Here is a 27,606-nt window from a genome sequence, read left to right as displayed (position 1 = left end):
TTTTTTTTTTAAATCAAATTAACCAAAGGTTTATCTATTTTATTGGGTTTTTTAAAAACAAAAACAGCTCTTAGTTTTATTTATTAATTCAATAGTTTTCTTGATTTCAATTTTATTAAACTCTCAGAATTTCTAATTTGGTATTTAATTGGGGATATTTAATTTGTTCTTTTTCTAGCTTTTTTAATTGCATGTTGTATCATCGATCTCCTCTTTCTCTATTTTATTCATGTAAGCATTTAAAGGCATACAATTTCCTTGTAAGAACTGCTTTGGCTGCATCACATAAGTTTTGGGATGTTATCTCATTATTGACATTATCTTAGATGAAGCTATTGTTTCTATGATTTATTGCTTGACCCACTCATTCTTTAAGATTAAATTATTGAGTTTCCAATTAATTTTTCATTAATTTTTCCATAACCTTTTATTGCATGTAATTTTTATTGCATCATGATCTGAAAAAGATGCATTTAGTATTTCTGCTTTTCTGTATTGGGTTGCAAGATTTTTATGCCCTAGTCCACAGTCAATTTTTCTTCCCAGGCATTTTGTAAAACATGGAGTGTGGGAGGAATTCACTAATGAGAGAAGAAGTCACCCTAGGCTAGGGGGAACTTCAGGGTGAGAAGGACCTGGTGAAGTCCAGATGGTCAGCAGAGGAGATTATGTTATTACATCTCCCATAACTGGAATAAATTTAGTAGGAAGGAGCTGAAAGTTTTCAGGGAAAACACTGGGAAGGGTGGTCCCTGTGGCATTTTGCTACTTGTTTATATTATCTTGTCCTTATTTTGCCATTTAGCAAATGGCATTTGACCTGACCAAGGTATTGGGACTCTGGTCATTAACAAGAACCAGCCCTAGCGTAGTATAGGAGAATCAGGTTGTAAATCATGTTCTGAGACATCCCTGTTTCTAATATAAAGTGATAGTTGCTAGAAAAGGGAGTGCTCTATAGAGAGGAAGACTTCCATTGAGTTACTTGATGTGATGTAAGTGCTTTTTTTAGCCAACAGGATCTTTTACCAAGAAAAGAGAAAAGATCATTCACTCCCCTGAAAGCAATTTCTAAAGCAGAGTGAAGAGAATCATCATGTCTTAGTAAGCTAAAAAACTAGAGACTGGGAAATTTTATCTTACCTTTGGAGTTGGTTCATATCTTTACAAAAATATTCATTTAATCTATCTTTTGAGTGTTTCAGAATTAGCATCTTTAAAATTAATATTAGCTAATTGAGAACTATATCAGATTAGAGAATAATGTGATTGTCTATTCAGTTCAAGAATCTGAGAAAATGAAAAAGTGTTAGGAACTATGTTGCTTCTTGTACAGGAAATGCTGTGATCAGAGTAAGAACTGGATTTCTGAGCTTATCTTCTATTAGTTCCTATTGACTTCTGGAAAATGGACTTCAGGGCTGCTAATAGATATTCTATGTTGAGAGCACATTTTGAAATCCATTTGAAATGTGTAGCATGCCATGCAATGTAACTGTGGTTGTATGATTAGTTTCCTTGTTCCCAATTGAAGACTTAGGAAGTCATTCTGTAAGGTGCTGTGAAATAAAATGTGTAAATGAAAGGTATTTTATTGTGGGGATTTCTTTATAGATAAAATAACATAGGGCTTCACACACATACATATACACACAAATGCATGCATGCATGGATATGTATATAGAAATGTGTGTGCATCTATTACCAATAGCGGTAACACATCTAATACTATATTATATTGAAATTGTCTGTTTTTCTTAATAATAACATGAACTAACATAGTGTCATGGAAACACTACTCAATTTGAGGCCAGAAGATCTAGCTAGGGATCCTGGTTCTACAACCTGTGTAACCTTGGGCAAGCCACTACACATGTCAGAGCCTCAGTTTCCTCCTCTGAAAAGTGAGGGGGGTAGATATGACCTCTACATTTTCATTCAGCTCAGATTTTCTGATCCTATATATTGTACAAAACCCTTTTGTCAAAAATAAAATCATGGGAGGCAAAAATAAATAGCCATCCAAATTTTACCAATGAAGAAATCAAGTCTGAGAGGTTAAGCAACCTGCACAATTTGCTTACGTTTATGGCATGTTTGTACTACCTTTCTCCATTTCCAACCTTTTCACGTCTGACTCTTCATGACCTCATTTGGGGTTTTCTAGGCAAAGATAATGGAGTGATTTGCCATTTCCTTCTCCAGCTCATTTGACAGATGAGGAAACTGAGGCAAACAGGGTTAAGTGATTTGCCCTGGGTCACACAGCTAGTAAGTGTTTGAGGACAAATTTGAATTCAGGAAAGTGAGTCTTTCTGATTTTGGGTCCAGCACTCTATCTACTGTGCCATCTAGCTTACAGAGCCACTGTGAAGAGAGCCAATCAAACTAGATTGAAATAGTTTCAAAGTCAGGCACCAAATTTTTATCAAGTGCTTATTATGTGCCAGTTATTGTGCAAAGAAAGATTAAAATAGTGTCCCTGTCCTTAAAGAGCTCACATCTTAATGGGGGAGACTGTTGAAGACCACAGGCAAGTGGGACTCAGACCCTGATGGCTGAACAAACCCTTTCAGGTGTTCCACCTGCTGATGGCCCGGGTAGGTTCCCCATCCCCCAGGAAAAGTATGAAAAGGTACAGGTGTGAGCATTAGGTTCTTGAGATAAGCATGGCATTTATACCCATGGCCTGGGACAAAGAAGTATGCAATGTCCGAAGGGGAAAGCAATTAAGAAGTGTCCTATAAAAGCCTGGAGACAGAGTAATAAAGTTGGCTCTTCACTTTCACCATTTAGAAAGTCCTGTTTCTTTTTATACACTAGCAGCCTCTGGGTCAGTGATCTTTTCTCAGCCCTGTCTGGGGACCACAGGGCTCCCACTCTTCCTCAGCCCTGCTTCGCTCCTCACAACTGGCGCCCAACATGGGGCCCAGGCACAGAAGCAAAGTACAGAAACATCAGGCCAGAGTGAGGTGTTGTGAGCCCACTCTGTTTCCGCCCAGAAGGTCCCCCTTGAACAACACAGGATCCTAGGATAAGGAAAGGGGAAGACTGGGAATAACCGCTTTCAGTATTCTCTTTTTCCTCCCGAGCAAGTAATCGCCATGGAACAATTGCAGATTAAACAGCCCAGTCAAGAGATATATGAAAAAGCCCTACTTTGTATAATAGAGGAAAGAGAACTCATGGTCATGCAGAATCAAATAAAAGAATTTTTAGATCTCCTGGAGATCACTTCTCCATGGCGATCTAAGGAGGGTACATTAGACCCCCCAAAATGGAAAATGGTGGGTGAATAATTAAGAGAATATTATTCCAGAGTAGAGCCAGAGTTTTCCAGTGCATTTCTTTTGATTATATAATGTTCTTAAATTGGGTTTATTTGAGCCAAATTACTACCCAAAATGCAGAAGTTTTATGCAGGGACAGGTAGAGGAAGAGGAGAATGAAGAATGAGAGCAGGGGAATACACAGGGAGATAAGGGCTGTTACCCAATTGGGGCGGAGAACCCTATGGAGTTGTCCACCTCCCCCCATTGTCTCAATGCCCCTCTTATCAGAACATATGCACCCCCACTGGGGACATAGTTAAATGGAAAGAACGAAGTACACTCTTCCCCCTTGAAAAGGCTATCCAACAAGCTAAGCATCGGGGAGAAGACTGCCAAGATTTAGGATTACAGACATTTCCAGTAATAGAAAGACCTGCCCCTAATAATCCCAGACAAGTCCTCTGTGATTATGAGCCCCTTGATATTACACTGCTCAGAGAAATAAAAAAGGCCTCTAGTGAATTTGGTTCAGCTTCCAGGTATATCAGAACACTTTTGGACCAAGTAGCTTATATCATCTTACCCCACCATGACTGGAGACAGGGAGAGTACACTTGCTTAGAACCTGGAGAATATTTGATTTGGAGCTCTAAGTTTCTTGAGCAGTGCAGTCAACAGGCCACATGTAATGAGCAGCAACAATGCCCTTTAATTATGAACAGCTCTTGGTACCGGTCCATATCAGGCAATGGTCAGATACGTTATGATATAAGGGGATACCAACAAATAGCTACATGTGCCATCAGGGCTTGGGCAGCTCTCCCTGGGAAAAGGGACAAACGACAATCATTCACAAAAATGACTCAGCCCCCCCCCCCAAATATTCAGATTTTCTAACCTGCCTTACACAGACTATTATTAGGACAGTTGGGGTAGGATATGCAGCTGATAGGATAATTGCCTAACAAGGCAATTGGCGAGAAAAGACTGCATCCAGGACTGCTGAAGAGCTCTTGCAGGGTACAGAAAGGGTATCACTGTAGAAGACAGGATTCGTAGGTGTGCCACTCTCACTTTCTACATGAATCTGCTTAGAGAGGGGTTGGGGACAATGAATTTTAGCACCCGACAGGAGAGAGCCTGGAGGAAGGAAGATCTAAAATGCTTTAATTGTGGGGAAACCAGGTCATTTACAAGCCCAATACAGATAGAAAGGGAAAGACGAAAAGGAGCTACTTAGAACTAGGCCCTCCAGGCCTAATGCTCCTTGCCCAAAATGTAAAAAAGCTTTTCATTGCACATCAGAGAGTAGGTTGGAAAAACAGCTCTTTCCCTGTCAACAACAAGAGGGAATAGCCTTGAGCTGCGCCACCCCGCCCCCAGGTTTACAGCAACAGCAAGTTCAGTGGGACAAAACCACTGGGGATCACTGGGGATCAAAGTCCTGCGGGGGATGGGGGGATGTATGCAGAAACAAATTTAGAATTCTAATTAATGAACTCACTGGTGAAAAGTTAAAGGCATATATGCTCGCCACCTGCACTTAAGCATTTCAGTTGAAAACTGAATAGCAAGTTCATTTTAAAGTGGTTGGTATTAGTCCATCCTCTCTTCCTGTGGTAACTGTTCCTATTTTTGCTAATCAGGAGATCATGATACCTCAATTTAATTCCACTATTGTTTCAGAGCAAGGCATACCACCTGGTACTGTGGGCGTTCTCATTACACCCCCACAGGCCACAAATCAAGGTTTTACAATACACCTGTTTATCCTTCTGCCTCACTACATCAAATGGATTGGGTGGAGCTTCCTTCCTGATCAACCCCTGATAATCTTTACTTCCTATTACACAACAAAACACTCTCTCCTTTCTTGCTAGAAAACAAAGTAATCCAGTATTTTACAGGTCATAAAATGCTTATGGTAAATTGAAGAGTGTAGTAGCAATACCAGGTCAGAATTAGAAAGAAATTAAAGCATGTAGCATAAAGAGAAGCTAGGTAGAAAATTTAAGATGGGTAAAAATTAGTTGTATGAAAAGTGTGAACAAAAATTGAGATATTTAAGGGCTTGGGAATCTCTTTCTACTCAACCCTGGCCAGGTTGGGTGTCAACAAAGACATAGGATAAAGGACTTTTATCTCAGACCAGAGGCAAATGGATAAGCATTTCACCATTCCTGCCTCCCAGTAAGAGAAAATGTGTGATCAGAATGCAAATATAAGTCGATTAAATTCATGTGAAGGATAGAAAGTGTCACTCCTGATTTGATGCTGGAGATAAGTCAAAATTTGTTATACCGCTTGGTGTTTGGGCAGATCAGGACATTCTTTAGGATCTGATAAAAAAAAACAACAAAAAACGGGAAATTTATGAGCTCTCTAGTATGAAGGAAGAGCAATAAAGCGCCATTTTCAATTTATTTTTGCTAAAGAGTTTGGAGCTCTTGCTCTCAAGGTTTTCAGGGAATGGACATGTAGGCACAGTTTAAAATACTTTTTGCAGATTCATTGAAGCCTCTCTCCCCAGACTAGAGCAGTAGAGAAAGTGCCAAAGATTAGTGGAGAGTTTTAGTTGCCCTCCCCAATCTGGCAAAAGGGAGGAAGCATACTAAAATTATCAAGGACACCTCCTCTTACAACAGCCCTGAGGCACCCTGAAGCCCGCACTTTAAACAAACAGACCTCTCCAATTCAAACCCCTAAATCCACAATTAGGCTTTGTAGCAGCAAGAAGAGAAAAATCTCTACACCAGGCATTTATACCTTTACCTATAGTTAATAAGGAGGCTATAGCTAAAACGATTTCGCTATCACATATGGAAATTATTACCTAAGTTGCTTTTCTGTTTAATGCTAAAATTTTTCATCAAGGATTAGTTACAACTTTTCCCTTAATTTTCTTCATAGACGTTTGAAGATCTTTTATGAAGCTTAAAACTCGTGTTTACAGAGAATATACTTTTAAAATTTCTTTTCAATCCTTGGTATGCTTTTTTAGGAGTCCTATTAAAACCCTTATTTCCACAACAGTCAATAGCTGAGTTAACATAAAGTGGAATGGATTTCACTGTTTTGATCTCAATGTATGCTCATTCCACAACCTAAACAATAGTTAAGTAGTGTCCGAACTTATCATAGGTAAAAGATCTCATTTCTGTAGTATCTTTTTCCAAAACGAATATAATCAGAGGATAAACAAGCTTTGTGAGACAGGGATGTGTGTCTACTATTCAGTTGTAAGGTTCCAGTTAGGAAGTTCTGTATACCAGCTTCTTGGAAATGCCAGCTACTACACTAATTCTAATAATGATAAAGTCATTAATACTCTACTTCTGCTCAAACTGTGCATCCCTTGATATTGTCAGACAATAAAAATTTAGTGTACATATGCCAATATATTGATACTGCGAGGCTTAAACACACACAGAATACAATATTTTCTTTTTTTGTTTGTTTTTTGGAGGGCAGTTGGGGTTATGTGACTTGCCCAAGGTCACAGGGCTAGTTTTTGTGTCGTGTGTGAGGCTGCATTTGAACTCAGGTCCCTCCTGACTCTAGGGCCGGTGCTCTATTCACTGTGCCACCTAGCTGCCCCAAAAGAATGCAGCATTTTCTTAAAAATTACAAACCCTCACAGGAAAGCGGTTACAGCTTATACGTATATACATAGATCCTTAAAAATTGGCCTTTGTGTTGTCCTTATTACTCCTCCACTCCATGTCATTGCCCACAGGGAATGCATGTAACTTACTATCCTCCCTTTGGTAAAGTTCCTTCAAAAACAAAAGAAAGGGGGAGACAGGAGTGCTATAATAGACTAAATGTGGAAAGACCTGGCCACAAACACCCGGAAGGGGCCTGGGATGGCAATTACTTGGGGGAAAGGGTATGTTTGTATTTCCCCAGGTGATGAAGCTGCTCCAATCTAGATCCGGCAACAGCATGTTCAGAGAATGCATCTGAAGCAGCGAATGCACCACTGATATCCTTCCAGAAAGAAAAGATGCCCCTGCAACAGGATGACCCACTTGAGAGTGCAGAGCTGCTTAGTCCTGCTGACATGGCTCACCCTGAATAACCACAGCAGAGGGTGACCACCACCACCAACGAACTCAATAGGACTTGTGAAAAAACCTTTGCAGCTATACACAACTATCAAGGATGAACAATACCGTTTATGCTGATTTGGCTGCTTGTCTTTTCTGTCAATTTGCTTACATGACCACAGAGAACAGACATTGAAGGACCTTATAGAATGTTACTTACACTTAATGCCAACTTCTGCAGTATTTTAATGGAAATGTAAATTTTAAAGATCTTCCCTGCCCCTAGGCTAAAGTGCACCTGGAGCCTGGGGTGGGAGGCTTGGTTTTCAGTAGATACTTTTTGATTGGCCAGTGGGTCCAAAAGTGGGTTACATTCTCTGAGCCAGGAGAAGGCTATATAAGCCCTGATGTGAGGCTTTGTTTTGGGGCTCACTTTGAGAAGTGTTCTGTGATTTGATGACACTCTGGGCTAGCCGTTGTCCAGAGCCTCCCGGCTTTGAAACCCAGATGTTGTTTGGTATGGATGTAATGGTTAGACAGTTTGGAAATCTGTCTACTTGATCTGTTTTTGTCTTGATAATTCTGCCTGTATACTTTGAAGTTCAGGGTGCTGACCTTTTTACCCTGAACTAGGTAAATGATACATGTCTGACTGATTAAAGTAAGCTTGTTAACCCATTTTGAGTTGCTTTCCTTTATTAAAGCAGATCTAAGAACCTGTGGTGGCAGTGACCCTGGGGAGGCTTGGGGTGCTTGCTGCCACATGATTGTTAGAAGTAGGCAGATCATGATAGTAACTCAAGCCTTTTGCCCTTTAAGTAGCATTGGGTGGTTGGTAGTCTTTCTGATAGGATGCTTATGCAATTGGTGAAAAGGGGATGGAGAAAGAAGTGTATTTTGTGTATTGTGTTTGCTGTTACAATGCTTCCACATTTCTTGCAGTGTCTGTCACCTTTACAGAGCAGAGAAATACTTCAATAGCATAAATGAGTATCTATTGATGAAGTATGGTTATGGAGTTCATCCTATCTGTGTAACACCAGTAAGATAGTAGGTCTGACTGATTGGATGTATGTTGCTTCTTCCTCTGATTACATGGTGTCTCTGCAATTTGCATTACACATGCTGTGTAAAGTCATCACTCACCTGCTTCACCTTTTCTTGTAACATAAGAAAGGGGGAGATGTTGAGTACCACAGGCAAGTGGGACTCAGACCCTGACGGCTGAACAAGCCCTCTCAGGTGTTTGGCCTTCTGATGGCCTGGGTCGGTTCCCCATCCCCCAGGAAAAGTGTGCAAAGGTACAGGTGTGAGGATTGGGTCCTTGAGAGAAGCATGGCATTTACACCCACAGCCTGGGACAAAGAAGTAAGCAATGTCCACAGGGGAAAGTAATTAAGATGTGTCCTATAAAAGCCTGGAGACAATAATAAAGTTGGCGCTTCATTTTCACCATTTTGGAGAGTCCTGGCTCTTTATACTCTAGCAGCCTCTGGGTCAGTGATTTTTTTCTCAGCCCTGTCTGGGGATGACAGGGCTCCCCAAAATTGACTCCTCTCAGGAGAAAACATGCAAATTACTATGTAAATGCAAGAAATATGTAGTGTATATGAAAAGTAATCTCAAATGGAAGGAAAAAATTGAGGAAGTGGGGAAGAAAGGGTGACTAAAAAAGACCTCAAAGAAAAACTTGCTGTTTGTTGTCAGTGTAGATATGGTTTTCATGATGACAATAGCACCCAGTACAGAATGCTAATAAGTAATCTGATCTTTAATTTAGTTTTGTATATAGGAATGGAAAATATTATCTAAGAAATGTCCCTATCCAAGGAGGAGCTCAGTGTGCTGAGCCCTGACAAAATGGGATCCAAAAAAATCCAGATTTGAAGATAGCGTACTAACTGAACCTTCCCCCAGTAGTAATTTCTGTAAGCAAAAAAGAAAGGCATGAGTTGCTTTAAATATCAGAACAAAAAAAATTAAATTGAATTCTCAGGTGAACAGTGTAACATAAGTATTACAAGAAATGGAAAAAATGAGATGTGCTGCAGAATTTTGGATGGACTTGAAGCATGTGATGGATGAATGGAGCAAGGCAGCCAAGGAGCTGTTAAGGGATGACTAGAGTCTAAGCCAGAATTTTGGCAACAGGCAGTGAAATATCTGCAGGTTCTGAACATATTAAATAAACAACAATGCAGCAACTCCACTGGTGATAGCACTGAGCCAGTGGTAGGTTCCAGGCTGAGTCAGAGAAGAGCTTGATGTCTCTTACCAGAGTCAAGAAGAGAAAAGTAGAACTGAGGTGGTGGATATTGTGATGAATCAGCCCGACTAATCCTTGGTCCTATGCATATTTAAATAGACCAAATTATATCTCAGCCAAGCTAATTCTTTACTCCCCCTCATTCCACATATTTAAATAGCTGCTAAGCCTTGCCAATTTTACCTCTAACATCTCTTACATGAAACCCTTTTTCTCTACTCACAGTTTGTGATTCAGTCATTTCAGTTGTATCCCACTCTGTGACCCTATTTGGGGTTTTCTTGGCAAAGATACTGGAATGGTTTGTCATTTCCTCTTGAGCTCATTTTACAGATGAGGAAATTGAGGCAAAGAGGATTACACAGCTAGTAAATGTTTGAGGCCAGATTTGAACTCAGGTCTTTCTGACTCCCAGCCTGGTGCTCTATCCACTGTGTCACCGGTGGGCTCAGCTCTACTCACATAGTCACCACCTTAGTTTACCACTTGCCTGAACTACTGAGATACCTTCTTAATTACTTTCCCAGCCTCATATCTCTTCCATCTAGAAACTATTCTCTAAACAGCTATGAAAGTGATTTTCCTAAAGTGTAGGTCTGAATATAACACTATATTATATACAAATATAGATTCATGTGTTTTCTATTAACTCTAGGAGCAAATGTAAACTCTAAAGCCCTTCACAACCTGGTTCCAACTTACATTTCCAGTCTTGTTGGCCATCTAGGTAACTCAGTGCATAGAGACTTGGATCTGCAATCAGAGAGTTGAGTTCATATTCAACCTTAGATGTTTATTGCCTGTGTGACTCTGGGCAAGTCACATAACTTGTTCTTGCCTCAGTTTCTTCAACTGTACAATGGATATCATAATGTCATAATCATAACCCTCACAGGGTTGTTAGAAGATAATTATCAAATGAGATAATAGTTGTAAAGTGATTAGCGCATAGAAGGCACTTAATAAATGCTTGTTTCATTCCCCCTCCATCCCTCTTGTTTTACATTACTTCCCTCCATGAATTTTTTTGTCTTTGCAAAATGACTTTTTTGTTGTTCCCGACACCCATCATCAATTTCCCTTTTTAGTGATTGCTTCTTCTTCCTGAAATGAACTTCCTTCTCAATTTAACTCTCAGTCATTATCATTATCTGTTTGTATGCCCCCTCCCAAAATAAAAATAGTAATTTTATATATACTTACATTTGTGTATGCTGTCTTCTCTAATGGAATGCAATTCTCTTGAGGATAGAGACTGCTTTATTTTTGTCTTTGTGTTCCAAGAACATAGCATAGTGTCTGAACATAATAGCTTAATAAGTACTTGTTGACTGATTGTTTTAATGTTTATAAGACACTTTCTTCATAGCAATCCCATAAGGTAGGAAAGGCAAGTATCCCCATTTTTCAAATGATGCAGATTTAGAGAAATTAAGTTAACTGCATGTAATCATGGAGCTAAATAAATGTAGGAACTTGGAATCAAACCCAGATTTTCTTACTCTGAGCTCAGAACATGGCCCACGGGACCACACAACTCCTACCAGAGTTTATCACCTCCCTGACCAGTCCCCTGAAAGACAGGCAGTCCTGTGATGTATGTTGAACTGAATGAGTAGAGGAACGCATGACTCCTAATTGACTCAGAGACCTCTCTGAGCCAGGAAGCTATGGTAGGTTGTATGAACAAACACCCTAGCACACCCAGGATGTCCTGGTAGCACAGGTCTTTCTGATTTGTTTTTAAAGGAAAGACTGCTCAAAAAGTGGTTAGCAATCCTATTTTAAATTATATTCACTAATTCATGGGAAAGGTCAGCACCCTGAATGTGGAGAAAATACAAACAGAAAATACAAGCAGAGAAATTAGTACAAAGACCAATGGAGAGGGGTCCAGCCATATGAAAATAGCAATATTGCTATAGACTTTACATACATCATTGGATCCAGGGAGTGCAGACATATAAGCAGTTGGGGGGCTCTGAACAGACAGTAACTCAGAATCTTGATCAGGAATCAAAAGATACTTCTCATGAGCAAATCCCCAAAGCAAAATACTAACCTCCCAGAATATATAACAAAGACTCGGTGTCTGAGTGCTGAAGAACTTGAAAATCCTCCTGTCCCAGCACTTAATAGGAAAGTCCTCATAGTCCAGAGCCAGATTAGCTCTGGGCCAGGGCTCTATGTGCCTAGTAATGGGCAGGGAAGATCTCGAAATTCCTTAACATTACCTGGGTGGACTTCTGAAAAAATATTCAGTCAATAAGCATGTATTGAGCACCTACTATGTGCTAGGTACAGCACTGTGATGGGGATACAGAGAAAGACAAAAGATAGTCTTTGCCCTCAAATAACTTGTGTTCTGGAACACGAGAGGGGAGAGGCAACACGTGAGGAAAGCCAGTCGCCAACATGGCCCTCGACCTCCAACTCTTGTAACCCTCCAGAGGCCTGGTTTCCCCTTAGTAAGATCACTCGTGATGGAGAGGAGGTATTTTGTCTCCCTTCCAGCTCCATGGCACTTATTCTACTGTGGATTCTTTGGCCTATGCTGATTTGCATGCCTCCCTTGACTTCCATTTACGATTGTTCTTGCACAAACGGATTTAGTCATTATTTGTTATTCAAGATGATTTTTTTTTTTGTATAACCAGAATTTGGTGAGAGGGAGCTTTGCTGGTGATAGTAAGCCCTCAAGCTACTTTTGAGCATGATGAATTATGTGACATTGACCCTCAGATCCAAAGTACGATAAACCCTATATTTAAACATACTTAAGGTGTGGTGGATAGAGATAATACCGATATACCTCTTTGAAATAAGAAAGGAGTAAACATCTACATTACCTTCTCCCTTGGAAAGAGCTGGGCTAGATCTTAGGTTAGATATCTAGCCACACTGTATGCGATCCAACAGTTTACATATTAGATGCCACCTATATATATATCTTACAAAAGTATACATCATTACATCAATATACAGTAGCAAAGCTCCCTCTCACCAAATTCTGGTTACACAAAAAATCATCCTGAATAACAAGTAGTGAGTAAACCCATGTATCCAAGAAAAACAAAATTGAAGTGAATGGGGGAGGGGATAGACCCAAGATGGCAGAGTAAAAACAGGAACTTTCTTGAACTCCCTCTCTAACCACTTCCAATACCTGCAAAAAAAATGACTAAACAAATTTTAGAATAACAGAAACCACAAATTGACACAGAGAAATAAATCTCCTGCTGAAGGTAGCCTGGCAGGCTGAAAGAAGGGTCCATCATACCAGGCTGGGAGCTGAGTGCATTACCACATGACCCATGCTGACCCAGACTCGCAGCACAGACCAACCAGAGCAGACTTCACTTCTCAACCCATAAAAGCCAAAGAGAAAGTAAAAAGTCACCAGGGAGCTCTGTTGGAAGTGGGTAAGAGAAGAGTGTGGTCTAGCCCCTGCCGCTGGGGAGACATAGTGGCAGCACAGCAGCTTCAGCTGCTGCTGTGTGGCTGCCTTCAGAGCTCCTGGACTGCAGATTGTAGAGGGACCAAGTGACCATTCAGAGGGTAATTGCTCTTTCTTTGACCTCTTTGGATCTGGGTCTCTGTCTTGGGTGTCAGTCCTGGGGTGAGGAGTGCTATGGTGGCAGAGCTTGTGGTGGCTGTAGAGAGGGCATCCCCCTCATAACTCTGACAACAGCTTTGGCAACAGCTGTGTAAAAACCCAGAAATTTGGGACACAGCTCTCTCTACTCTGGCAGCAGAGTTCTACAGTGGCAAAGAGCTCAAAAGTCAAGTAATTGGCTGGCAAGATAAGCAAACAGGAAGTGAAATCAGACCATAGAATCTTTTTTGGGGGACAAAGAGGCTCAAAACAAGGAACCGGAAGAAAACAAAATCAAAACTCCTGCATCAAAAACCTCTAAGAAAAATATGAATTGGTTGCAGGCCATGGAGGAGCTCAAGAAGGGTTTTGAAAATCAAGTAAGGGAAGTAGAGGAAAAATTGGGAAGAGAAATGAGAATGATGCAAGAAAATCATGAAAAATGAGTCAACAGTCTAATTGAAGAAAATAACACCTTGAAAAATAGACTAACTCAAATGACAAAAGAAGTCCAAAAAGTCAGTGAGGATAAGAATGCCTTAAAAAGCAGAATTGGTCAGATGGAAAAGGAATTTGAAAAGCTCAGTGAAGAAAATAATTTCTTCAAAATTAGATTGGAGCAAATGTAAGCTAATGATTTTGAAAAATCAAAATTACTATAAACAATCCAAATAAATGAAAAAAGAAAAGACAATGTAAAATATTTCATTGGAAAAACTACTGACCTGGAAAATGGATCCAGGAGAGATAATTTAAAAATTATTGGACTACCTGAAAGCCATGATAAAAAAGAGACTAGACATCATCTTTCAAGAAATTATCAAGAAAAATTACCCTGATATTCTAGAACCAGAGGGAAAAATAGAAATTGAAGGATTCCACCAATTTCCTCTTGAAAAAGATACCAAAAAGAAAACTCCTAGAATATTATAGCCAAATTCCAGAGTTCCCAGGTCAAAGAGAAAATATTACAAGCAGTCAGGAAGAAACAATTTGAGTATTGTGGAAACACAATCAGGATAACACAAGATTTAGCAGCTTCTACATTAAGGAATCAAAGGACTTGGAATATGATATTCTGGAGGTAAAAGGAGCTAGAATTAAAACCAAGAATCATGTACCCAGCAAAACTGAGTATAATACTTCAGGGGAAAATATGGTTATTCAATGAAATAGAGGATTTTCAAGCATTCTTTATGAAAAAAATCAGAGCTGAACAGGAATTGAATTTGACTTTCAAATATAAGAAGCAGGAGAAGCATGAGCAGGTCAACAGGATAGAGAAATCATAAGGAACTTATTAAAGTTGAACTATTTACATTCCTAGATGGAAAGACAATATTTGTAACTTATGAGACTTTTCTCAGTATGAGGATAGTTGAAGGGTTTATATATGTATATATATATATATATATATATATATGTATGCATACATATATGTATGTATAGGTGGGTGTAGGTGCATATGTATGTGTGTATATGTGTGTGTACGTGTGTACATGTATACATAGACAGAGGGCACAGGGTGAGTTGAATTTGAAGGGATGATATTTAAAAACAAAATTAAGTGGTGAGAGATTAATAAATTGGGAGGAGAGGGGTAGAGAGAGAATGGAATGGATTATCTCAAATAAAGGAGGCAGGAGAAGGATTTTATAATGGAAGGGAAGAGCAGGAAGGTGAAAGGGAATGAGTCAACCTTACTCACATTGGATTTGGATTAAGGAGGGAATAATATACATACTCAATTGGGTATCTTGCCCTACAGGAAAGTAGGGTAAAAGGGGATAAAAGGGGGCATGATAGAAGGGAGGGCAAATTTGGGTAGAGGGTAGTTAGAAGCAAACATTTTTGAAAAGGACAGAGTCAAAATAGAAAACAGAATAAAAGTGAGGCAGGATAGGATGGAGAGAAATATAGTTAGTCTTTCATACTATGACTACTGTGTAAATGCCTTGCATTGCTACACATGTATAACCTATATTGAAATGCTTGTCTTCTCAGTGGTGGTGGGTGAGGAGGGAAGAAGGGAAAGAATCTGGAATTCAAAGTTTTAAAAAGTTACATTTTTTTACATGTAACTGGGAAATAAGATATACAGGCAATGGGGTATAGAAATCCATCTTGCCCTACAAGAAAGCAAGGGTGGGGGAATTGGGAGGGATATAAGAGAGGGAAGATTGGGGGAGGGGGTATTCAGTAACCTTGCCATGTTGGGATGGGGAGTAAGGGAGATATAGTAAGAAAATCTGTAACTCAAAATCTTTGGGAAATGAATGTTGAAAACTAAAAGTAAATTTTAAAAAATTCTATAAAAAGCAAAAAAAAAAAAGAAATAAAAAGAAATAGAAGTCAGTGGAGGAATACAAATTAGCATAGGCCAAAAAATCCACAGCAGGATAAGTGCTATCGAGCTGGGATAGAGATAAAATATCTCAGCTTAATCAAGGAGAGAAAACGATTTTACTAAGATCTGTGGTTTTCTCTGCTATCAACACAGATTATAACCACAAATGAATGAACTGTTAAGTCTTATAGAGTTGTCTGAGGCTAAGAAAGGCTAAGTGACTCATCAGCTGTCACATAGTTTTAGCTTTTAGCTGTGAGAGGTAGTATTTGAACAAAGACACTCCTGACTTCAGTCAGGTCTCTATTTCATATGCCAGGATCCCCTATCAAACTAGGCATGAAAATAAATGGACTGGATCTGGAGTGAGTATTCATCTAGCTGTTACAAAATTCTTTATTCCAACTATTAATAAAGAAAAAATCAAATGTAAAAAGGTGTGTGCATATATATGTATGTATATATATATATATATATATATTTATAAAACATGGTATTTGAGACCAAAATATTTTATTGCACATTTTCTCATGTAGAAAATTTTTAAAAAGTTAATTGATTAGTTATATTTTTAGTTCATAGTTATTTCCAGATATGTCCTTGTCTACTAAGTGAATCTTTCCTTATAACAAAGAAAAACAGCTCAGCAAAACCAGTCAACATGGTGATTGTATTGAATGTAATGTGTAACATAATGTACCTGTAGGCTCTGACTTTTCCAAGGGAAGAAGGGAGTTGTATTTTCTCATCTGTTCTCCAGGGCCAAGATGGGTCATTAATAATTATGCAGTGTTCTATTTCATTCTTGTGTCTTTTTTATTTATATTATTTGAGTCATTATGCATAGTATTTTTCTGTTTCTAGTTATTTTTCTCCACAGCAGTTCATAGAACTTATCCCTTTGTCTCTTAGAATTGTTCATATTCACTGTTTTTAATAACATAATAGTATCCCATCAATATAAGTTCAATTTATATAGCACATTAAGCTTTGCAAAGAATTTTGCAAAAATTATCTGATTTGATCTTTACAACAACTCTAGACCATAGAAACCATTATTTTCCTCATTTTACAGTTGAGAAAACTGAGGTACAGAGAGGTTGAATGACTTACCCAGAATCACAGAGCTAGTAAGTTTCTGGGGCTGAATTTGAACTTGGGTTTTCCTGACTCTAAGTTCAATGTTCTATCCACTGTGCCACCCAGCTGCCTCATTCATGAACCATAATTTGTTCAATCATTCCTCCATTAGGGGTCACCAATTTGGTTCCAGTTTTTTGTAATAGTAAAAAGTATGGTTATGAATATTTTGATGTATATGAGCTCAGCTCATTTTTACTTTTTTTTACCTTCTTGAGGTATTCATGCAGCAGTGGGATCCCTAGGTCAAAGGGAATAGACATTATAGTTACTTTTTTTAAAAGCATAATTATAATTAGTCAATTAATTCATAACTCTACTAACTTTCCCCTACAAACATTTACTCTTTGTATTTTAAAAAATATTTTCCAGTTTGTTAGTTCCCCAGTCCCCATAGACATTATCAGATGAAGTAAGGACCCTATCCCTTTTACCACCAAAACCGGCTGCTAGCCAATTGCTACTGGTATAGTAAACAAGCTAGACTAGCTGAAGCAGCAACTGTGTCGTGTGGATGGGACAGGAGGTAAAATGTGCCAGGTAAGTCAAATTATTTCTACATCCATGACCATAACTTCTCCTTATACCCCAGGGGAAATAGACAAAGACCTTGTGCCTAAAATCTCTAGTAATATTAATGCCCACCAAATTACCTGCCCTAAGCTCTCAGTAAGCAGAGAAAAGAGCAAACTTTGCAGAAGTGATTTGCCATCCTTATCAGTATCACCAACCCAACCATCCACTGTCATGGACAAGCAGGTAAGTCTCAAAGACCCAGGGATGGTTATATGTTCCCATTGTTCGGAGGTGTTCATAAATCAAATATTCAGCTTGTCTCTGATTCCCCCATCCAAAAACCTTCCACTAATACCAGGAATGCTTCAAATGCCTCTTTTTTGTTTAATGACCATATTTTTCAATTGTTGGGTGATCTTTACTTCTTAGGTTGCAGCTTAAAGCCTTTTTGATTTTTAGATTATTTTATACCATTCCTTCCTTTGATAACTCATAACTGTAGAGTAATATTGGGATGCATGATTTTTGCTCAGAATATTTGAAAGTCTTCTGATAATTTGCAAAGATTTTTTGTTTATTATTGAAATTGTGAAATTTAACCACCACATGACTCAGAATCTCAATTGAGATTTGTTTGTTTGCTTAGAAAAATTCTGGTGGAGATCTATACCTTTGAATTAGAAATGCCTTATATCTATAATTTGTATTATTGATAGTATTCTTGCATTATTTCTTAAAGGGTGGTATTAATGGTCTTTTTTTTTTGGTGAGGGTAGATTAGATTCTTCTGTGAGGCCTATGATGGCTAAGTCATCTATATGCGCCTTACATTTGGGGTCATCCTTCTAGAAATAGAAAGCCAATATTCTTTTAATATTGACTTTTAATCAAGCTTATTTTTTCTTTTAGAACTTTGATTCATTGGGAGGAGATACCCATCATGTCTTCAAAGTTTTTTGCTCTGCTCTTGTTGGTATAAAATTCTTCATCTAGAGCTATGATTTCTAAATTAACTTCATTCTTAATATTTTCTTTTGTTTTATTTCTCTTTTGGTTCATTCTGAAGTTTCTTGCTTTTCCTCAGTATTTCTGAGAAGTACATAGGTGTCTCTTTTTCATTTGAGAATTTTGATCCATTTAACATCATAGCATAATACTTGTTCATATATACATACACACAATATACATACATGTATGCATATGTATATAAACACATACATATGTAGGTGCGTACACATATATGCATATGCATATATGTATACATAAATACAGGTATATTTTCATTTCTTTCTCTTCTGTCTTGAATCCATTCATTTTATCTCCTTGTACTAAGATTAGTACTTAGATTTTCTCTTTTTAGACTTCTGGTTTTTCTGACTTTCTCTTAAATTTGCTTGTCTCTGTTTTTTCCTCTTCACTCTTTTCTCCTTCACCCTTTCATGGATTCATAAACTTTTTCCTCAGAAACAGAAGCTCTTTCTCCTCTAGTCAACACTGCTCCAACTAACTCTGTGTTGTCTGTTATCTCTGTCATCATCCTCTAACCTGGAACTTTTCTAATTCCTCTTGTTTTCCTTCCTGTGTCCTCACAAAATAAGTGTTTGCCATTTGTTTTTCTTTTTTTTTTGTCAGATGCTGTGTTATCCTGATTGTAATTTCACAGTATTGAAATTGTTTCTTCCTGGTTGCTTGTAATATTTTCTCCTTGATTTGGGAATTCTGGAACCTGACTATAATATTCCTAGGAGATTTCTTTTTGGGATCTTTTTCAGGAGGTGATCAGTGGATTCTTTCAAACTCTATTTTGCCCTCTGGTTCTAAAACATCAGGGCGATTTTCCATGAGAATTTCTTGAAGCATGATTTCTAAGTTCTTCTTTTGATTGTGGCTTTCAGGTAGTCGAATAAATTTTAAATTATCTCTCCTGGATCTATTTTACAGGTTAGAGGTTTTCCCAAGGAGATATTTTCCATTGCCTTCTATTTTTTCATTTGTTTGGATCTGTTTAATGGTACCTTGATTTCTCATAAAGTCACTAGCTTCCATTTGCTCCAGTCTAATTCTGAAGGAATGATTCTCTTCAGTGAGCATTTGAGATTCTTTTTCCATCTGGCAAATTCAGGTTTTTAAGGCATTCTTCTCCTCATTGGCTTTTTGAGCCTCTTTTGCCATTTGAGTTAGTCTAATTTTTAAGGTATTATTTTCTTCAGTCAAGTTGTTGACTCTCATAATTTTCTTGCATCATTTTCATTTCTCTTCCCAATTTTTCCTCCACTTCTCTTATTTGGTTTTCAAAATCCTTCTTAAGGTCCTCTATGGCTTGTAACCAGTTCATATTTTTCTTGGAAGCTTTTGGTGCAGGATTTTTCACTGTCTTCCTCCTGTTCCATGCTTTGATCCTTTTTGTCCCCAAAATAGGAGTCTAATGTTGGATTCCTCTGTTTGCTTTGTTTCCCTTGTTTACTCATGTTGCCACTCAATTATTTGACTTTTGGGCTTTTTGCCACAGTAGGACTCTGCTACCAGACAGGGGAGCTTTGTACCAAATGCTGGGGTTTTCTCAGCTGCCAAAGGTATTAGTTAGCTGCCATCTCTGAAGCCTCCACACGTTCTGGCAAACTGGTCACACATCCCAGGACCTCCACCCTAGACCGCAATCCAGATGCAAGCAGGTTAAAGCAAGAGCAATTAACCCTCAGACTGGTCACTTGGTCCCCCTACAGTCTGCAGGCCAGGAGCTTACACTGCCACGTGGTGGTGAATGTATGGCCTTGGCACCTCAGTGGCTTCTCCCTCCAGGGGATAAAGACCAACTACCCTCCCAGACTACGAGATCCCAACGTCCCCACTGCACTGACCTCTCACTTTGTTCTTAGCATCTATGGATTGACAATTCTGGAAACAACCACAGCAGCTGGTGATCTGAATTCCCTCCAGCCAATGGCTGGTCAGGCCTGCCCTGGGGCTAAAACCTTGGCCTTGAGTGGGCCTGGGGTTGCCTCTCAGAGTGCTGCACTGGCTGCTCCCTGCTGGCCTGCCAGGCTGTCCTCAGCAGGAAGTTAGCTTCTCTGCATCATTTTGTGGGTTCTGCAGCTCCAAAGTTTGTTCAGAGTCACCTTTTTACATGAATTGGAGGTGGCGTGAGTTGGAGCCCAATGGAAGTCCTGTTTCTACACTACCATCTTGACCCTGCCCACCCATGTTTGCCATTTCTTATGCAGTGAGGGAGGCTTGCTTAAACTTCTATGAGAAGATTGGGAAGATGAATTTTGTTGGAGATTAATCCATAAAATCAAATACCCAAAAAGAAGACTCTGAAATTCTTTATGCTGCCTTAATTTAACACTAGGAATGGGATTAGAGAGGGTTTTATAAAGTTTTGGAGTTGCAACGGTTTATAAAAAAAGTTTCATTTTTTTCTTGTCATTTGCAATCAAATATTTAAGTATCAAGATAATATTTTTAATTATAAAATTAAAATTATATTTAAAATTAAATATAAAATTATAATAAATTAAATTAAATTAAATTAAAAATTTATAAAATTTTTAAATTAAAATTAAATCTGGATCTTCCATGCCTCTGCTTTTGGGGGATTTTTAGTAAAATGAAAGCTGTATATTGTTAAAGACTTTTTCTCTATATATTGAAAAGGAAGTTTTTATTTTTGTTAATGTTTATATGCCTCACCATTGCAATTGTTTTCCTAATATTGTTTTGTTTACCCTAGTAAAAACCCATCCTAGTAATAAACATGCTTTCATGGATTTATTGCTCTAATCTTTTTTTACTAGATTAAAAAAATAGCTTCAATATTCATTGTAGACATTATTTAATAACGTTATTGCTCTCTGATTTGGGTTTTAGAAATATATGTGTCTCATAAAAGGAACGATACAATGTCTTTTCTCAATTATTGTGGAAAAATTTTGTACAATTGGTATTAATTGGTCATTAAATGATTTAATGAATTTGTCTTTGGCAGATTATGGATTATTCAGTTTCATTTTCTCAAATGACACAAAGGTCATTAAGAAAAAGATATCTTTGTGTAATTTATATTTCTACAGTTAATCATCTACTTCTAGTCAGTTCTCACTTTTGACATCATATAAATATGTAAGTTTTGAAAATTCTTTCTATTTCCATTCATTTAATTGTGAATTAATATTGTTAATTTTTAAATTTTGATAATTTGATTTTCTGCTTTCTTTCATTTTCCTTTTATAGAAGTGATTCTAATGCTTCTCTCTTGTTGAAAGTCCATTCTCTTCCCAAATGATTGGTTATAGTTTTTTTTTTCTGGATATTACATTGTGGTACACCTCAATTTCCCCTGCCTTTAGAAATACCTTAATTATTTTATTTATTTTCTGAATTTTTATAAGTAGGGAGTGATCCTGAGCTATTGGGATCAACTTTACTTCATAGTTAAAGTCCTTCATCCTGGCTGCTTATAGCATTTTTTATTTAACTTTACAATTTTGAAATTTAACCAACTCATATCTTGGGCTTTTCCCACTTTTGTCAATCTATTGCTCTAATAGATTACTACTTTTGACTCCTATTAAAAAAAAACCGTTATTTCCTTCAATATGAACTTTAGGATTTTGAATTTATCATGTTTTCTCTGGGAGATCTGTAATCCTTAGGTTATCTCTGTGTATCCTATCTATAAGGTCAATTATTTGGATTGGTATAGAATTTATTCACTCTTTCAAAGTTGTTTTTGTGCCACTTCTTGCCAAAATGTTCTTCCACTTCTATATTTTCAGTTTCCAATTTGTTATTTTTAGACCTTTTGTAACACTGGAGAGGTTCCTTTTTCTATGCTATAAGATTTTTGCCTTTTTGTTTTTCTAGCTTATTATACCTTGATGAAAAACTCCAATTTAAAAATCTAATTCCCATCCTAATATCTTCTTTAAAAGTTTATTTTCCTTTTGTACCACTCTGGAGTTTCTTTCTGTTGTTAGATGAACTTCAAGGGATTGGAAGTCTTTATTATGATCATTTTTTATTCATTTATTTGTTTGTTTTTATATCATTGATAGTTTTTGTTTCTTTTCCTTTAAAGTATAAGGAAATGCAATGAACAGAATGACAAAACCGAAATCAAGAAAACCTGATTTTAAATCTGGTCTCATGTGACCTTTGGGTAAGTCATTAAACCTTCTATTTTAGTTTCCTTATCTGTGAAATAGGAATAGTAATAGCATATATCTCACAGGGTTGTTATGAACTTAAAAAGACATAATAGTTGTAAATGGCTTTGAAAATATTAAAGTGAAGCATTAATATTGACTATTATTTTGCAACTTTTTTATATCTTCATTTCTCCTTTTCTTTATGAATCTCACTATTTATTTGCTTGAAACCTAGGGGTGCATTCCTCCCTTCCTATTTAACCTTTCTATCTTCACTCTTCTTTTTTAATAGTATTTTATTTTTTTCCCATTTACATGTCAAGACAATTTTTAGCATTAAAAATTAATTTATTTATTTTTAGTTTTCAACATACACTTCCACGAGATTTTGAGTTCCAAATTTTCTATCTCTCCTCCCCCGACCCCAAGACAGTGCATTCTGATGACCCCCTTCTCCCAGTCTACCCTCCTTCCTATCAACTCTCCTCTTTCTTATCCCCTTCCCTTCTATTTTCCTGTAGGGCAAGATAGATGTCTATACCCCATTGCCTGTGTATCTTATTTCCCAATTGTGTGATAAAACATTTTTTAACATACGTTTTTAAAACTTTGAGTTCCAAATTTTCACCCTTCTTCCCTCCCCACCTACCCTCATTGAGAAGGCAAGAAATTTGATATAGGTTATGAATTTGTAGTTATGCAAAACACTTCCAAAATAGTCATGTTATGAAAAACTAGCTATATTTCCTTCCATTCTATTCTACCCCCCCCCCCATTTATTCTATTCTTTCCTTTGATCCTGTCCTTCCTCAAAAGTTTTTAGCATTCATTTTTACAGGACTTTGTGTGCTGAATTTTTCTCTCTTCTTCCCTCACCTCTTCTGAAAATGGTAGGCAATTTGATAAAGGTTATACATGTGCTAGTATGTAAAATTTTTTTCTGTATTAGTTACAGTTTTGAAAGAAGAGATCAAAAGGAAAAAAAATCACAAATAAAGAATGAAGTGAAAAAATATGCTTCAGTCTGCATTCACAGTCCATCAGTTCTTTATCTGGATGTGGATAGCATCTTCCTTCATGAGTCATTTGTTCTTGTCCTGGGTCATTGTTTTGCTGAGTACAGCTGAGTCATTTATAGTTGATACTGTCTACAATATTTCCCTGGTTTTGCTCATTTCACTTTGTATCAGTTTGTAAAAGTCTTTCCAGGTGTTTCTGATTGTGCTTCCTTTTTTTGCACATCTTGCCAGTTAATTACTTGACTTTTGACCTCTTTGCCATGGTAGAACTCTGATTCCTTAGTGGAGAGTGCTGTGTCCCAAATTGCTAGGGTTTTTTGTGCAGCTGTTGTCAGATTTTTTTCCAGGCACCTGCCTCAGAACTGTGAGGAGGACTTTCTCCACAGCCTCAACAAACTCTGCCACACCAGCACTCCTCTCCCCAGGACCACCACCCAAGATCATGATCCAGATCCAAGCAGGGCAAAGGAGGAGAATCCTGCCTTAGTGCTAGCAGAGAGATTCCTACAAATGTCCTCTCGACAGTAACTTGGTCCCCCTACAATCTGTAGGTCAGGAGCTGGAAGCAACAGCAAGTGCAGTAATTGTAGTCACCATCACCTCTACTGCCCTGGGGGCAGGGACCAGCTACACTTTTCTCTCACCCTGGATCAACAGGGTTCCCCACTGACCTTTAATTTATGGTTTGGCGTTTATGGGTTAAGAATTCTGGAAACTGACACAGCTGCCAGTGATTCACTCTTCTGAAGTCTGCTCCTGCTGGTCTATGCTGCCGGTCAGGGCTGCTCTAGGTTTGGGCCCATATGGCTCACACAGGACTGCACTAGGTTCCCAGCTCAGTGTGATAGACCCTTCCTGTCGGCCTGCCAAGCTGCCTTAGGTAGGAGATTTGTTTCTCTCTGTCACTTTGTGGGTTCTGTAGCCCTAAAATTTGTTTAGAGTCATATTTTACAGGTATTGGTGGTGGTTGGAGTAGGAGCTCAAGCAAGTTCCTGATTTTACTCTGCCATCTTGACTCCACTCTCCCAGGTTTTCCTGAAACCTGCCTATTCATCATTTCTTATTGCACAATAGTATCCCATTACATTCACATACCATAGGTTGTTCAACCATTCTTCAATTGATGGGCAGTCTCTCAATTTCCAATAGTTTTCCACCATGAAAAAGGCTGCTCTAAATTCACTCTTCTGTTCTCAGTAATTTGTCTCTGAATTTCCTCCTCATTGGTCACTCTCCCTTCCGCTGTGATTCTGGGTTTATCTTACAGAGATTCCTGTAGTCATGTAACTTTTGTCTCCTAAGTTTGGGGTATGCAAGGGCACAATTTGGTTCATGTTCTATTTAAAGTCTACTCTAGCTTGATTTCTAGCCCCCTTTTTCATGGGTATAAAACTCTTTTCTTATTTACTAAAATATAGCTTGCTTCATATCAACCAATACAAGATCCCCTCTACCTACCTACATCTCCACACATATTTTAGTGTCTTTTTGTCATATGGATGGGCAGATGCAAGTTTCAAGTCTTTTATGGAGTGTGCCAAATGTTTTCCTGGCCAGATAGAATAAAGAGCATTGCGGTCAAATTTGGCACATTTACTTCTTAATTTGAGGTTATTGGGTTTTGGGATTTGTGGTGTTGTAGGGAGACTGAGGTTTTCAGTAGCCAAAATACAACACCAAAACACTGAGATTCTGCTGTTGGAAGATATATATAATAAAGACGGAATTGGGGTGAGATTGGTGAACACTAATCTTGTCTTTTCAGCCAAGGTTTTGTTCTTTTTTTCCCCACTTATTTTTGAAGCACTCAGGGTTAAGTGAATTGCCTAGGCTCACACTGCTAATTAAGTGTCTGAGGTCAGATTTGAACTCAGGTCCTCCTAACTTCAGGGTAGGTAGGTGCTCTGTCCACTGTATTACCTAGATATCCCTCTTTTGTTCATAATAAATGTCAGTTGAAACTTTTCCAGAGAGATCTTGAGAATATGTAACACTCTGAACCCCATCATCAGATAGTTATCTCTAATAGAAGGCTTTGATCACCCTTCAAACACTGGGGTCTAAAAGAAAATGCCTAGTCTTATCCTAATGGCACTCTACAAGGCTTTTGATAGTTGTATGTAAAATGAAAGACCTGATATAGAAACTTGTTCAATAAATTACTTAGTCAATGATATACCAATCAAATAACCAAAGAATAGCTTTATAGAACTAGAAAAAAATAATAGTGAAATTCATATGAAGGCAACTAATTCAAGAATCTCAAGGGAAAAAAAAATAAAGGGAGGAAAAAAAGAGAAGATCCTAACAGTGACTTATCTCAAACTATCCTACAAAGAAATAATTTACAAAACAATTTTGTTTAAAAAAAATAGAGAGATGGATCAGTGAAATAGATTAGTATCCTGGTCTTCAATAAATGCAAAGTTCTTAACTACTCGAATAAGATTCGCTCTTTGATGGAAACTACTGGGGAAATTGGACAGCAGCATGGAAGAAATTAGGTTTGGTTCAACACTTCAGAGCTCGTTCCAAGATAAGCTCCAAATGAATACATAACCTAGATATAAAAGGTGTCATCGTAAACAAATTAGAGAAACATGGAAAAAAGCATATTAGACCTAGGGATAGAAGAAAAGTTCATGACCATACAAAGGAAAGAGAGACTCACAAAAGATAAAATGGAAAATTTTGATTACATGAAATTAAAAAGCTTTAAACAAAAAAATTTAATAGGTCTAAGGTGAAAAGAAAAACAATTAAAGATTTTTGTTCTAGCTATCAGCAAGTTTCTCTGATAAAAGTATTTTTTCAAAGATATATAAAGGATTGATTCAAAGTTGTAAAATTAAGAGATGTTCCCAGTTGACATAGTCCAGGATACAAATAGCCAGTTCTTAAGGAAAAAAAAACAGGCTCTCTATAGCCATAAAATGTTCCAAATCACTATTAGTTAGAGAAATGAAAATTAAAGCAATTCTGAGATTCTACCTCACACTTTTCAATCAGATTGCCAAAGATGAGAAAAATAAAAATTAAAAATGTTGGGAGATCTGTAGGAAAGGAGGCATATTGATGCACTGTTGGTGGACCTGTGAATGGGTACAACCATTCTGGAATACAATTTGCAATACACAAAATTTTTGCTAAGTGGTGCATGCCCTTTGATCCAGCTATAACTGCTAGGCTCCAGAGATAAAAAAAAAATAAGAAAGATCCTATATGTACAAAAATATTAATAGTAGCTCTTTATTTTGCAGTACAAAAACCTTGAAACTGTGAGGGCATACCCATCAATTGAGGAATGGCTGAATAATTTGTGGTATTTGAATGCAATGGAATACAATTTGCTATTAAAAATGAGAAAGAAGATGATTGCAAAAAGGCATAGAAAGACATGAACTGATGCAGAACAAAACAAGAATAATCAGAACAATTTATACTGTTACATCAATATTATAAGAATGAACAGGTTTGAAGACTTTTATAAATTGATGAAGAATGAAATGAGAAGAACCAGAACAATTTATACCATAACAACACTGTAAAGATAAGCAACTTGAAAAGATCTAAGAACTATTATCAATACAATGAACATTCATGATTCCAGAGTACTGATAATGTAATCATATTAGCCACCTCTTGACAAATGAATTTAGAGTGCATAACTTTATATCTATATTTATATTAATATCCATACCTATATCTATAGCCCATGAGGGAATTTGTTTTGCTTGACTATGCATATTTGTTAAAAGAAATTATTTTCCTCTTTTTATTGTTTGGGGATGGGAAGGAAAGTGTATTTGTTAATAATCATTTTTTTTTAAATAGAGAGGTTGGGATTGTAGTCCTACCAATCCAGATCTTGTAGGAAAGTAAAACAAAGAAGAAAACTAACAATAAAGTGCACTTTCTTTGTTGATGGTCATTAGCTTTCTCAGTCACTATGGAAGAAATCACTTTTTTGTTCATGCAAAATGAATTAAAACTTTATAAGGAAATAAACTTGAGTTTATTGAGAAATAAAGACATATTTTAAAGAAAAAAATTGTGGAGTGATTTGCTTTTTCCGTCTCCAAGATATGTATATTTCAGTGAGAGTTGTACATTTATGGAGAGAGATTTTTTTATTGCAAATCTTCTTACTATGTTATTTCAGTAAATGTTTTTGCTTTGAACTAATTGCATCCATTGGCTAACTGCAGGAAAAGTAAACACATGGGTGGGGGCTCATGAGCCATTATTTTGAATG

At 37.5% G+C, this 27,606-nt stretch overlaps 1 protein-coding gene across 5 annotated transcripts in view; it reads left to right on the top strand.

Moving 5' to 3' along the window:
• LOC138145372 (protein FAM9A-like) overlaps nt 1-27,389 on the top strand; it is a 650,020-nt gene extending 622,631 nt beyond the window's left edge. For all 5 annotated transcript variants that reach the window (XR_011164218.1, XR_011164216.1, XR_011164214.1 and 2 more), the window contains 2 exons: nt 22,263-22,343; nt 26,612-27,389. The gene's annotated coding sequence lies outside the window, so the exon portion shown is untranslated. The remainder of the gene's footprint in view (nt 1-22,262; nt 22,344-26,611) is intronic.
• Nucleotides 27,390-27,606: the final 217 nt, after the last annotated feature.

Source organism: Petaurus breviceps, unplaced genomic scaffold, assembly GCF_028583685.1.
Source record: "Petaurus breviceps papuanus isolate PSGF00001 unplaced genomic scaffold, PetGlider_PUasm1.0 90734, whole genome shotgun sequence".
In the NCBI taxonomy this organism is placed as follows: domain Eukaryota; kingdom Metazoa; phylum Chordata; class Mammalia; order Diprotodontia; family Petauridae; genus Petaurus; species Petaurus breviceps.
The sequence above is the reverse complement of the archived record's forward strand: the minus strand, read 5'-3'. Positions and strand labels throughout refer to the sequence as shown.